General features: G+C 35.6%; 1 protein-coding gene and 1 pseudogene across 2 annotated transcripts in view; both read right to left on the bottom strand.

Moving 5' to 3' along the window:
- The window catches only part of LOC103929503 (peptidyl-prolyl cis-trans isomerase CYP40-like), a 37,526-nt gene extending 30,717 nt beyond the window's left edge, over positions 1-6,809 (bottom strand). The window contains exon 1 of one of the 2 annotated variants that reach the window (XM_048586396.1): positions 6,541-6,809. The gene's annotated coding sequence lies outside the window, so the exon portion shown is untranslated. The remainder of the gene's footprint in view (positions 1-6,540) is intronic. The other variant, XM_048586397.1, reaches the window with a different exon arrangement.
- LOC125478341 lies at positions 2,857-6,851 on the bottom strand (annotated as a pseudogene).
- Positions 6,852-12,233: the final 5,382 nt, after the last annotated feature.

Here is a 12,233-nt window from a genome sequence, read left to right as displayed (position 1 = left end):
TAGTATGTGTTTTATCATTTTCCTTTCTTAAAAGCCACGTTCTCAACTTATTCTTAATTTGAGCAATGAAGTTGATACAACAGATTTGCATAAAATGATGTTTTGTACAAAACTACCAAAGAGTACCTGTGCGTTGCTGTGGAGTTTGAAAACATTATTGAATATGTAGATGTCTTGAAAAATATATGTGCCACAGAGTGGTATTTATATACATATATTACATCCATGTGTTAAGGAAGTGCTATTTACGTTCATATGTTACATGGAAAAAATTGGGAATATTGGTATGCCATCCTTAAGGATTGTCTTTCAAAAGCTATGGCTCTATCCCAGAGATTGTTTTATGTTTACAACTACACAAAGTTAAAACAATCCGGTTTTGTTTCACTAAAGACACCCAAATCTGTAACTCCATTAATGACGTCTCCTTCGTTTTGTACGACAACGTTGAACTGAAAATCAAAAGAACAAGGAAATTAAAAACAGCATTTGATCACTTATGAATTGAATCACACTAAATTGCATATGAATTGAATTGAATGAAAATCCAAAGATGAAGGAAAATTTGTCATAATTTCGGTACACAAACTTGATCTGCTTTCATTGAAATAGAATCCAAGATCGTATGTGTTATTGCTATAAAATAAAAAAAAATAAAAAAAATAAAAAAAATCAAAATTCCACATCAAGCAGCAGGTATGTAAATGCTCTTCTATGTAGATTCACCTATTAGCTCTGTAGTAACTCACACACACCATGCATATATAATGAATCACTTTCTTTAGCAAACAAAAAGAATATCGCGTGTTATGTGTAATAAGACGTCCAACACCAATTAATATTTAGCAGAAATGTAAATTAAAGAGTTATGAATTAATTATCAAATATAGTCATGATCGAGCCCTCCTCTTTCATCACTACAATTCAAACTCATTTTCTAATATACAAAGATGGTTCTTTTCCTCAGCTTTGTTTTTCATCACTACCTTGCACAGGACGGTTGTTGAGGAAATGCATAACCTTATAAGAAACTCACAGAATGTTTGGAGTTGCTTTTTTAGAACAGCAAAAAACGAGTGGTTTTCTGCTTTGTGTCCTCAACTTTGAGTAAGCATCTGCTACCATCTTTTATTTTATTTTAATTTGTAACATTACTTCATCGATTTTTCGTACACGTTAAGATTAATCATAACAATGAAGTTTGATTTGGCTATATGTTTGCATTGGCTGTTATATTCCATGGATTGAGAAGTTGATTTGCTCCAACAATATCATTAGATTTCATGCGTATCTGAACAGAATCTCTTAATTCCATAGCAGGCCGTGGACCAGTGATATCAGTTATCGAATTTGATAGCAGTATCTCTCACCAATAAATGGAATGTTGGGTTGCAACTTTAATTTGAATCTCTTCTCTTCTAATCTATGATCCTTATTCACAGCTCTGGTTTTAGACTACACTTTCCATAGTCTCCGTAAATTTGTACTAGCTAGCAGATTATTTCTGCCCCTTCTTTTCATGTTGTAATTTGCTAGCTACGGAAAAAGATCCTCGCCGGATCCCTTTCTTAGGAATCCCATGATCTCACCCGTTCATTGTATATTGTGCGGTCAGTTTTCGTTAGATACTATTTATATTTAATTTTAAATTTTAAATTTTGAAATGATTTCTGAACGCACGATATACGATGAACGGATAAGATCACGGGATCCCTAAGATCCCTAGGAAAAGAACTGGCAAGTATCCTTTCCCAGCTAGCTACTGCCCAAGGAATATTATTCTTCTTATTTTATGGATTAAAGATTCTATTAAAAAAAATATATATATACAACTGTTTTATAACATGATTTCCACTGTGTCCTACCATGTGTGATCCTATCATATATTATCACACATAATAATAGACCTGGTATTTTAGACCCAACATGTTAACCCAACCCCACCAATCTGTTAAAAGTGGATACTTAACAGGTCAGATCACACATACATAGACTGCCATTTAGGCTGCACAGGTACCCTGTCGTGCTTCCTTTACACACAAGGTAAAGCAATTTTTAGCACAAAAAGAAAAACATAGAGAAGTTGGAGAAAAGAACATGCTTCCAGTTTTTTATTTTTATTTTAATACAAGCGAGAATTAGAAGGAGGATTAGACATGTTTACTTACTTGGAATAGGAGAGGTCGTGAATCAAGTTTTAGGAAAAAAAAAAAGAATGGGAATGTGATCAACTAGTTCCACAGTTTATCTCATCCCTAATTTTTCAAGGAACTCACACTTTTTACGTTTCCATACGTGCTAAACAAGAAAAGTTTCAATACCGATGTTTTAATTAACGAAAATCAGTAAAGAATCACAATAGTTCGAACTCTTATTCTTGGTAAGTAAACAGTTAACTTACAATTTACCTTGCAATATTTCAACTTTTGTAAACTTAATTGTAAATTTGAAATTTATTTTAATTTTAATATATATGCTAGAGAATGTGTCTGCTAGAGGGAAAGATATCAATGGAAGCAGATGAAAAAAGAAAGGAAATAATCTATCTTGTTTCCTCCTCCTCAATGTCCTCGTTGATACTGGAATGCAAACGAGTAAGTTTACATACTCCTACTTAAACAAGGAGTCAGGAGTCCATCTTACGAGTATAAATACCTCCTTCATGAACAATACAAGGCACGCAATACTTTGAGCTCTACGTAGAATTCAATTGTACGAGTTTACTTTGACTATCGGAGGGTTTTTAGCCTGTACCACATCATTGTCTTTTCACCTTTAAGGATTTCGCAATTAGTTTGTCGATTACAATCGTAATTCCAAGGAGTGGAAATTTTTGCTGGAACAATGGCGTCGAAATCGAATTACAACATTCCAGGGGAAATTCCTGAAATTGTGTCCTTGTATACATTTGACAATGGACCTAAGAGAAGAAGCAGTGAAAAAGCAAAGAGTAGTAAAACAGAAAACAACAAGGAAACGGGCTCCTCATCAGCCAATGAAAAGAAAAGCAGCTCTAATGAACGACATGCCACTACTACAAAGTGAATGTCCGAATCTTTCAGCAAGGAAAAAACGACATCAAAAGCCTGAGTTTAATTTTAGATACAATAAAATTGTAGGACCGATTTTAATCTTAATGCATTGACATGTTGAAGTATTATAAAATTTAACATATTTTTGCTTTTGTTTCTTTTTATTTGCAAATTCTCTTTGACAAGTGTTTCAACTAGTGAATGTTTAGTTTGAATATTTTAGAATATATATTTAGTTTAATTTAATAAACATTTTACAATTGTTGTGGAATCAGTTAATATTTATGTTCAAAATGGGTCTTACATAAAGTAGAGCTCTCTCTCTGTCTCTCTCTCTCTCTCTCTCTCTCTCTCTCTTAAATAGGTATTGATTAGTTCAGATGTTGCGGCATGTACCATGCATAAATCGACCAAACCAAACCACAACAAATCAAACCATGCAAATTCTTTGGTCTGATTTTTGTTTTTTATGTTAAACCGGATGAAATCGATCCATGCCCATCCATATGTTCACCAAGTGAAACCGTGAAAGGACCAAACCGTCATTCTCTCACCTTTTTGTACAACCAAAAACTAATCTGCATATTGTCCTTCGAATGTGTTTACTTTTATCAAAGAGACCATGCGTGACACACACAGGGTCCTTGTTGCTGCTGTAAAGTATCCCCTTCATTGCTTCTGTTCTTCTCTTCATTCTCATTACCCTTCTTTGACTCACTCTTCTTCCAGTTTTACCCCCAATTTTCTGGGAAAACAAATTCTATACTCTCGCCATTTATTGTTTAAGTCAATTACTAGCAGTTTTAGCCCACGTGTTGCCATGGGAATGGCAAATGAATTTTAAGTACAATTAGTGTTGGGATAAGGGACTAAATGTGTTGAAGCATTGTGCGTAGATGTAAAATAAGTATTTGCATAATATATAGTAGTTGTTGACAAAGCTATTTACATATAAAGAGTTCAAACATTCAACAACTAAATCTCTTCTTAATGTTTAGCTTAGACGAAGTAAACACATCCTCTACAAATACAAAGAAAACAAAAACCACAGAAAATGATCAATTGGGAGCTACATTAAAAGACACAGAAAAGAGGAACAGGATTAGAGATTCATGGTTCTTACCCACATTTGAGTCAGTTTCTATCCCATGCAAAAAAAAAAAGGACACAACTACTTTAATTAAAAAAATGTAATAAACAGCAACCAGAAGGCTCTATGAATTCTTGCCAATTAAAGATTATTACCTGGCCTTGGCGAAACAAAGCCTTCACATTAGCTTCCCAATCACGCAATGCAAAGTCTGTGTCCAACAACGCTCCTTCTAGGTCTCCTAATTTCAACCTGCAGGCCTGAACAGAAAACTCACCTATCAATCAAGTGGATAAAGGGAAATGTATTTCTTTTTAGTTGATGACATTAAAATCAACGTCCCACAAAAGAATACAGAATACTCATGAACATATTCAAGTTAGCCTTCAGAGAAGTATTAAAGCGATGCCTGATTACTATATTCATAGTTGTCTTTTTGGTTTCACTCATTTCAAGGATTCTTCATAGCAACTCAGAACCAACAGTAATTTTCATTTTGTCTAACAGGCTTAATTTAAGTATGATTAAGTTACTATCATACAATTTCGATGTCAATCACTGCCACTTATAAATGTACACTTTCTGCAACTGAAATTGGTAAACGGAATTGGTTTACTTATCCAGACAATTACACTGCTTAACTGAAATTGGTTTACTTATCCAGACAGTACGTTTGCTTTCATTTCAAGAGGGTTTCCAAGAGAATTCATTTAACATCCAGTGCTTTCAAATTTGATAAATGAAAATTCTTACTGAGCTTGTCTTCTGCAAAGAGGAGGTCGTCTCTGTTTAATCACAAAGATAATGTCATAAGATGATCAAAGAAAGCAAGGGACACTCTGTAGTGCAAAGCAACTGGTTTACCATAGTTGTGATCTATTTCTTCCAGCTCGCAGCACATATCCACATACCACAAAACCTTGCGATACTTTCTGAGGGCCATCTTGTAGTCTTGCTTCTGTATAAAGATTAAAAAACATACTATTGGCACTCGTGAATGAAATGTATGACATAATTACCATAGTTGTGATATTAAATGAAATAACTCATTACCTAGAACTGTTCATTTCCAATGGCCTTAATAGCGTCCACAGTCGTGACCTCACCATCTTTGAAGAAGTTACACACCCCATCATCTGCTCCCTCAAGAAGCTGCCCACAATCCACAATAACTTCTTGGATAGGCAAGTCTCCGCCCTTCGTGTTCACATTCTCAACTGAGCGAACCACACCCATGCCCTTGATCACCTTCCCAAACGCAATTCCCATCCAGATGAGAAGTCCAAGTGGTGGTAATGAAAAACTGAGAGCCATTGGTGTCAAGGCCTTTATTAGCCATAGACAACATTCCTTTTCTCTCATGCTTTATGTCAAAGTTTTCATCTTCAAACTTCAACCCGTAAATTGACTCTCCCCCACTGCCATTTCCAGCCGAAATGTCTCCACCTTGTATCATAAAGCCTTTGATAACGCGGTGGAAACAAACACACTGCAACCAAATGCAATGCAATTCTTATTGCAACTCCACCTCATTAACAAAATTACACATTCTTGCAAATGGACAAAGAAATTAACAAAAACCGGTCAATGTAACAATTAAAAAAACAAAAACCCACCAACGTAACAAAAAAAAAAACCAAAAACCCACCAGTGAAACAATGAGAAAACAAAGACCCAGAAACAAAAATTGAATCTTTGGAGAGAGAGAGAGACCTTGTAGTGCAGAGGAGCATTGCAAAAAATAAAAATAAAAATAGATACAAACCTGGTTAGAAAGCTAGAATAACCATCTTTCTGTTATTTAATTTTTAAACCATTGAGCCATAGCTGATGCATGTGTAAAAGTACGAGTAATTTACTCAATTTTAAGGAAAAATGTCTACAAAAATATCTAATTTCAAAAAAAAAAAAAAAAAAAAAAAAAAAGGAAACGCAGACCAAAATAATTAAAGTTGGATAAACTCATTCATACCTCAATTTAATTTGCAGGTTAATTTTCTTGTTGAAAAACCTTGACCTGCAAAAAGCAATGAATGTAAGAATGATAAAGCCACAAATCTCAGTTACAATTACAATAAGACAATAAAGTAAAAATAAAAGAGCATACCGTGTTCACCCCTCGACGAAACAATCAGAGAGTGAGCAAGCACACTTCCTATATTCATGAAACCTCGTACAAAGTTCCAGTTTTCAATCTAAGATATTCCAGCGGAGTGGTTGGCGGTGGTGGCCGTAGATCCATCTCTGCCACTGGTATTGGCAGGTGATGAGGAACAAAGTCATCAGAAACTCCCAAATTTATCCATTTCTTAATTGAAATGCAAAATTTAAGCAATGTAGAGAAAACCCAGATCCCACCCCAAACCAACGCAAAAATGAAGGAGGAAAAAAAAGGGATATTCAAGGAATCCAACATACCGTAACCGGAGCGAGGACGCTTTCCGACGGCTATATTCATCGCCGACGGCGGCGGTTGCTAGCCGTCATTATACCTCCAGTACGCATCCGCCATGTTTGAGGCTTGTGACCGTCACTACTTGCTTGGTTTGTGGGCTCCATGGCGAGAGACATGGGAGCGCGCCGAGGAGAGGAAGATTATGGTTTCAGTAGAGGAGAAAGAGGAACTCAGAGGGTGGAGAGCGGAAACAGGAGTTAGTAGGGTTACCATCTGCTTTCCTTTCCACGCACTTTTCATCTTCCTCGACTTTCCGCACAGCCGTCGTCCCCATCGAATCCAACCAAACTTACGGACAAAATTACCCTCCTAACTTTTAAGAATTACCTTTCCAACCGAGCCCAAATCTGATCGTTTTTATTGTAAATAGTCGAGTGGCAAAGGTTGACTGCAGCTCTCCTCAATTTTAGAACGGAGAAAGATGTAGAGTTTGTTGTGGCTCAAGCAAAAAGCGTTATTCTGTAATCAAACCAAGTATTAAAAAGGAAAAATATTGGTTTGTTTAGTGTTACATAAATGCAATTTGTGCTGCAAAAGCAATTATTTGTGTGATCTACGAATCCTCCATTTCGATATCAAACCCCACAATATTTTGCTAGACCAAAACTTCACACCAAAAATCTCTGATTTTGGTCTGGCCAAGTTATGTTCCAAGGATCAAAGCATAGTGTCAATGACTACAGCGAGGGGGACCATGCGCTACATTGCACCCGAAGTGTTTTCTAGGAATTTTGAAAATGTGTCTTACAAGGCATATGTTTATAGTTGTGGAATTCTGCTGCTTGAGATGATAGGAGGAAAGAAGAATATTGGTTCAACCACAGAGGACACGACCAATGAAATTCCTGTCCAGAATGGATTTATAACGTTCTAGAGGAAGGAGATGACCTATGAATCCATATCGGGGAAGAAGGGGATGGTAAGATTCCAAAGCAACTTGCAATTGTAGGGCTCTGGTACCCGGTGGATCATCCTTCCATGAAAACGGTTGTTCAGATGCTAGGAGGAGGAGAAAACTTGAGGATGCCTCCTAATCCTTTTGTTTATGCAGGTCTTACACAAACATCACAGGTAGGCATCCCCAAAAGGCGCATCCTAGAGTTAGAAGCAATTGCTGAATTAGAGTAAACATGTAGATGTATACCACCAACCGATAGTTCATAGATGAATTCAAGCACAAACATTTGTTAGTGTATAAACCCTTAAGCTGATTACATTAGTAGTAATGTCTTGTATTTAGTTGTGTAATCACTTGAGTTATAAATTACCAAGTGTAGTGACATGTATTGTAATTGTTGATGTCTAGTGACATGTATTTGAATCCTAGAATCTAGCTAGATGTGTGGCTGAGATCTCATTGGTGTAATGGTGAGAATCCAGGTGCATAACTAAGTGTTATGCAGTGCACGATTTCGTGTGCAAGAGAGAGAAATAGAAGTATATCCCTCTGTGTATTTTGCAGAGAGAACTATCCATCATTCTCTCAAATTCTTCGGTGACTGTTCTTCATTCTTTCAGTTTTTTGTACACACACACATCCAAACTTTAACAACATTTACAGCCGACAATTCTTTACTAATTAAATCACTTTAAAGTGAGAATTTAATTATCATAACATTATTGCACTTTCTTAACAATTTGATATTCACCTAGTTGATGATGAACATGTTAGCTCGATGTTAGAACACATTGGGTTCGATTTATTTTCTTTAATATCACCTACAGTCACAGACGCCTCTTGTGGGCACAGAGAAGGCCTGAGAAGCAATTGCAGACATTCAACATCTCTTCCAAGCATTTCGATGACTTTGTACATCGAAGGGTGATCACTTGGTTTCGTTTGAATACACCATAATGTGGTTATAATTAACCAACTTTCTCTTCCTCCTCTGTAACTCATTTTCAGACACCAATCGTTAGATTTCACTTCATATTTATACGACTTTAGGCCTTAACAACTATACATTGCACTGCCATTGTTGAAAAGGTCTACTGGTTTTATCTATTTTACTGTAACATGTTTTGTGAGGTTAAATTCTGTAACACTATATTTTTTACCTGGAAACTATATATATGTGTCACTTATCTTGCTGTATAGTATTTCATCCCCACCCAAGTTTTTCTCTTCGCATTTAGTATGGTATACCAAAACTTGCCTAACAAAGCCAATTAATTCATAAGCAAAACTAATTATTCGGCTGAACTTTACTTCGAATGCTAGTCAGATGAAACAATATGAATCGTAAACTAAATACAATAGTTTTGGATGTAGTTGGACATGCGTGGGTGCTTGGTGAATCAAGAAACTTCATGGATCTGGGATACCCCACGGTCAACACGCATACAATATAAGTTAGGAATGAAGACTGTCGTATCAGTTGGCTATACCAAAAGAGTTTTTGGCATCTGGAGGATTATTCTTACATAGAAAATTCCAAAGATGAGAAAGTTGAACTAATCAAATTTTAACAAGTTTGAAAAATCAACTATTTATATATAAGAGGATCCTGATTGATGTGTTACGTTGATTTGAAGAACGGTCTTGAAGATATGGAGTGAGACATTCATTTAAAATCAACTATTTATATATAAGAAGATCTTGATTAATGTGTTACTGATTTGAAGAACGGTCTTGAAGTTATGGAGTGAGACATTCATTTAAAATTAGCAAAAGAATGTAACAATTAGAAAAAATGGTTGTCTAAATGGTGGGGTACTTTTACTTTTTAAGTCTTTAAGGAACAAGAGTAGCAAGTTCCAAGTTGGAATAATGCAATTTTCACACAATTAGGACAAAGAAAGAAGTCTTACCTTGTAAGCGATAGAGATTCTTGCGTATGACTTACGACATCCCACACTTTTTCTGCGAGAGTGGGCCTTGGTGATACAAAATTACAAGGGGGATTTGTGTGTGTAGCCGATCTAGAGGTCATACACCAGATTAGGATTTCCTCTGTTATGTAATTCCATGAGTCCCATAAACTCATAATGGTTTGAACCAGTTCAACGACACTTCAACGTCTGACTAATGTTGTAAGAGGTTTGCAACAGCCAAATATCACCTTAGTCTGAGATAAAACACAAATGAAAGAAATTTTTCATATTTTATTTTACTTTTTTACTGGTATGACGAAATGTATGTCAAAACAAATCAAACTATTCTATTTCTGTAAAAATACCCAAATATGAATGAAATCAATTGCAATCGAAGACTCATAACCAAAGCATTGCTTTTATACTAAAAGGTATGTGTCGATTGAACTGACTATTTGGCTACATATGATAATTTTTTTTATAAAAACTGATATTTTTAAAATTATGGGTCAATTTTTTGTCATATTTGATAAATACTTGCGTACATGTGCCATGAGTGTCTTTCTCATATGTTGGGAGTTACCGGATATGCTGGAATCAATTAGGAAACGTTTAATTAGGAAGATATAGAGGTCCCACAATTAATTCTGAAGTATTGAGCAGCTCCATGTGCAGGAGGTGGAATTTGCCCATGTGTCCCATCATTGCAACGGAGTAGCCTTTACATCCTGAACGACATCATAAGGGTACTCGTTGAAAATATGTATTTTGAGACGAGGACTCTCCAAATATCATTCAGGATGTTTTCCTACAAGATCTTGAGTATATTCCTTCTAAGTTCCTATTATCATTTCCACTTAATAAAAAAATAAAAACTTCTTAAATGAACCGATGAAGGCACTCAACAGGAGAAAATTGAAGCAATAATCCCCAAACTCAAAACTTGTGAGTATTGATTTCTAAACTTACTATAATGTGGAACAATAATCATTTTAACAGTCCCTCTAAACCCTTTATTTTGAATGGAAGTTCTAACATAGTTAGCAAAAAGAATCATTGCTTCACATCACCACACGGATTGTTAGTTTAGGAACTAAAGCTTTGATTAAGCTAAAGTTCAAGAACCACTGCTTCAGTTACCTCACTAAACAAAATCATCCCAAAAATTCAAAACTTTATGCAAAAACCACAATAAAAAATTGATTAGGAGTTCAATACCAAGACAAATAATTCATCTATAAAATTTAAGGTAAGTGATTTTCACACAATTTTTCTTCCGTTGCACAACTATGTTTATTTCTAGCCATAGAAATAAGTCCACCAAGGCCACAAATCCGAGCTTTTAAAATTTGATGATAGGAGCATATTCATGCGACTTAAATGGCTTGTTCTCGTGCATTTACGTTATGTTTCTCTAGTTATTTTAGTCCTTTATGCTTCTTTTGTGTGTTTTCAGGTTCTAAGGGCAAGGTATGCAAAAGGATGCCTTTTGGAGCATTTTGGAGCAAATTAGAGATTGGAATGGATATCATATGCTTGGAGCCAAGAGGATGGACGAAATTAAAGGCTTGAAGTAGGAAAGTTAAATCCTAAAAGACCTCATGTTTAAGCATCATTGAAAACTCCTACGCATTTTAGAACACAAAAACAACATTCCTTGCAACCTTAGGACATTGTCGTGTGTTTCCTTGTGTCTCCGTTCCTTGCCATGCAAGGAAGGGTTTTGTTCCCTATTTTTAAACACTTAAAGCATTCACTTATCATATCATTCACTTAACATATCATTCAATTATCATATCATACATTTATCACTTATCACTTCCATTCACTTATCACTCACCACATATCATTCATTTATCACCACATATCATTCATTTATCACTTATCAAACCATTCACTTATCATAACATACACTTATCACTTATCACTTATCACTTCCATTCACTTATCACTCACCACATATCATTCATTTATCACTTAACATATCATTCACCATTCACTTATCATAACCATACAAAGTTCACTTATCATACTCATAATTATCTACACATTTCAACCATTTAAACATATGCATTTCAACTCACATGCACACCCACCTCTTTCCAACATCTCACATGCATTTCCACCTTCCTACTTCATCATTTCACCACATTCTCCCTCTTTAATTCCACATGCATTCACTTCATCATTCCACCATTCATTCTTTATTCCACAAACAAGTCACATGCATTTCCACCTTCCTACTTCATCATTTCACCACATTCTCCCTCTTTAACTCATTTCATTATTCATTCACTTTGCATTCATCACTTCCACCCCACATGCACCCTTTATTCTTCATCATTGCAACCATGGCACATTTACACCAACAAAACAACTCCCATGCCATGGCCTACTCATATTCCCATTTCCTTTCCAACATCTCACATGCATTTCCACCTTCCTACTTCATCATTTCACCACATTTTCCCTTTTATTTCCACATGCAATTCTTCATCATTGCAACCACAAACACCTTAAACAAATAGCCATATACATCTCCACTCCTCCTATAAATACCCTTGCATTCATTCATTCAAAAATCATCTCATTTCATACACAACACCACACCACACCACAAACACTTCCATTCCCTCTCCTAGCCGTGGGTTTTCTTTCTATCTTCCATTTTCTCCACCACTCCTCATCCATTTCCATAATCCCCCAATCCATTCAACACACCAACAACATCCCTTAGTCCTTGTGCCACAATAAAGAGGAAGATAAGAGGGCCTAAACGTTCATACAATTCAAGTTTGAGTTGTTGGAATGTTTACGCGTTTCTTTGATTTCAATGTTTAAA

This window comes from the organism of the source record quoted next, unplaced genomic scaffold (genome assembly GCF_019419815.1).
Source record: "Pyrus x bretschneideri cultivar Hongxiangsu unplaced genomic scaffold, Pyrus_bretschneideri_v1 Contig24, whole genome shotgun sequence".
Taxonomy (NCBI): Eukaryota; Viridiplantae; Streptophyta; class Magnoliopsida; order Rosales; family Rosaceae; genus Pyrus; species Pyrus x bretschneideri.
The sequence above is the reverse complement of the archived record's forward strand: the minus strand, read 5'-3'. Positions and strand labels throughout refer to the sequence as shown.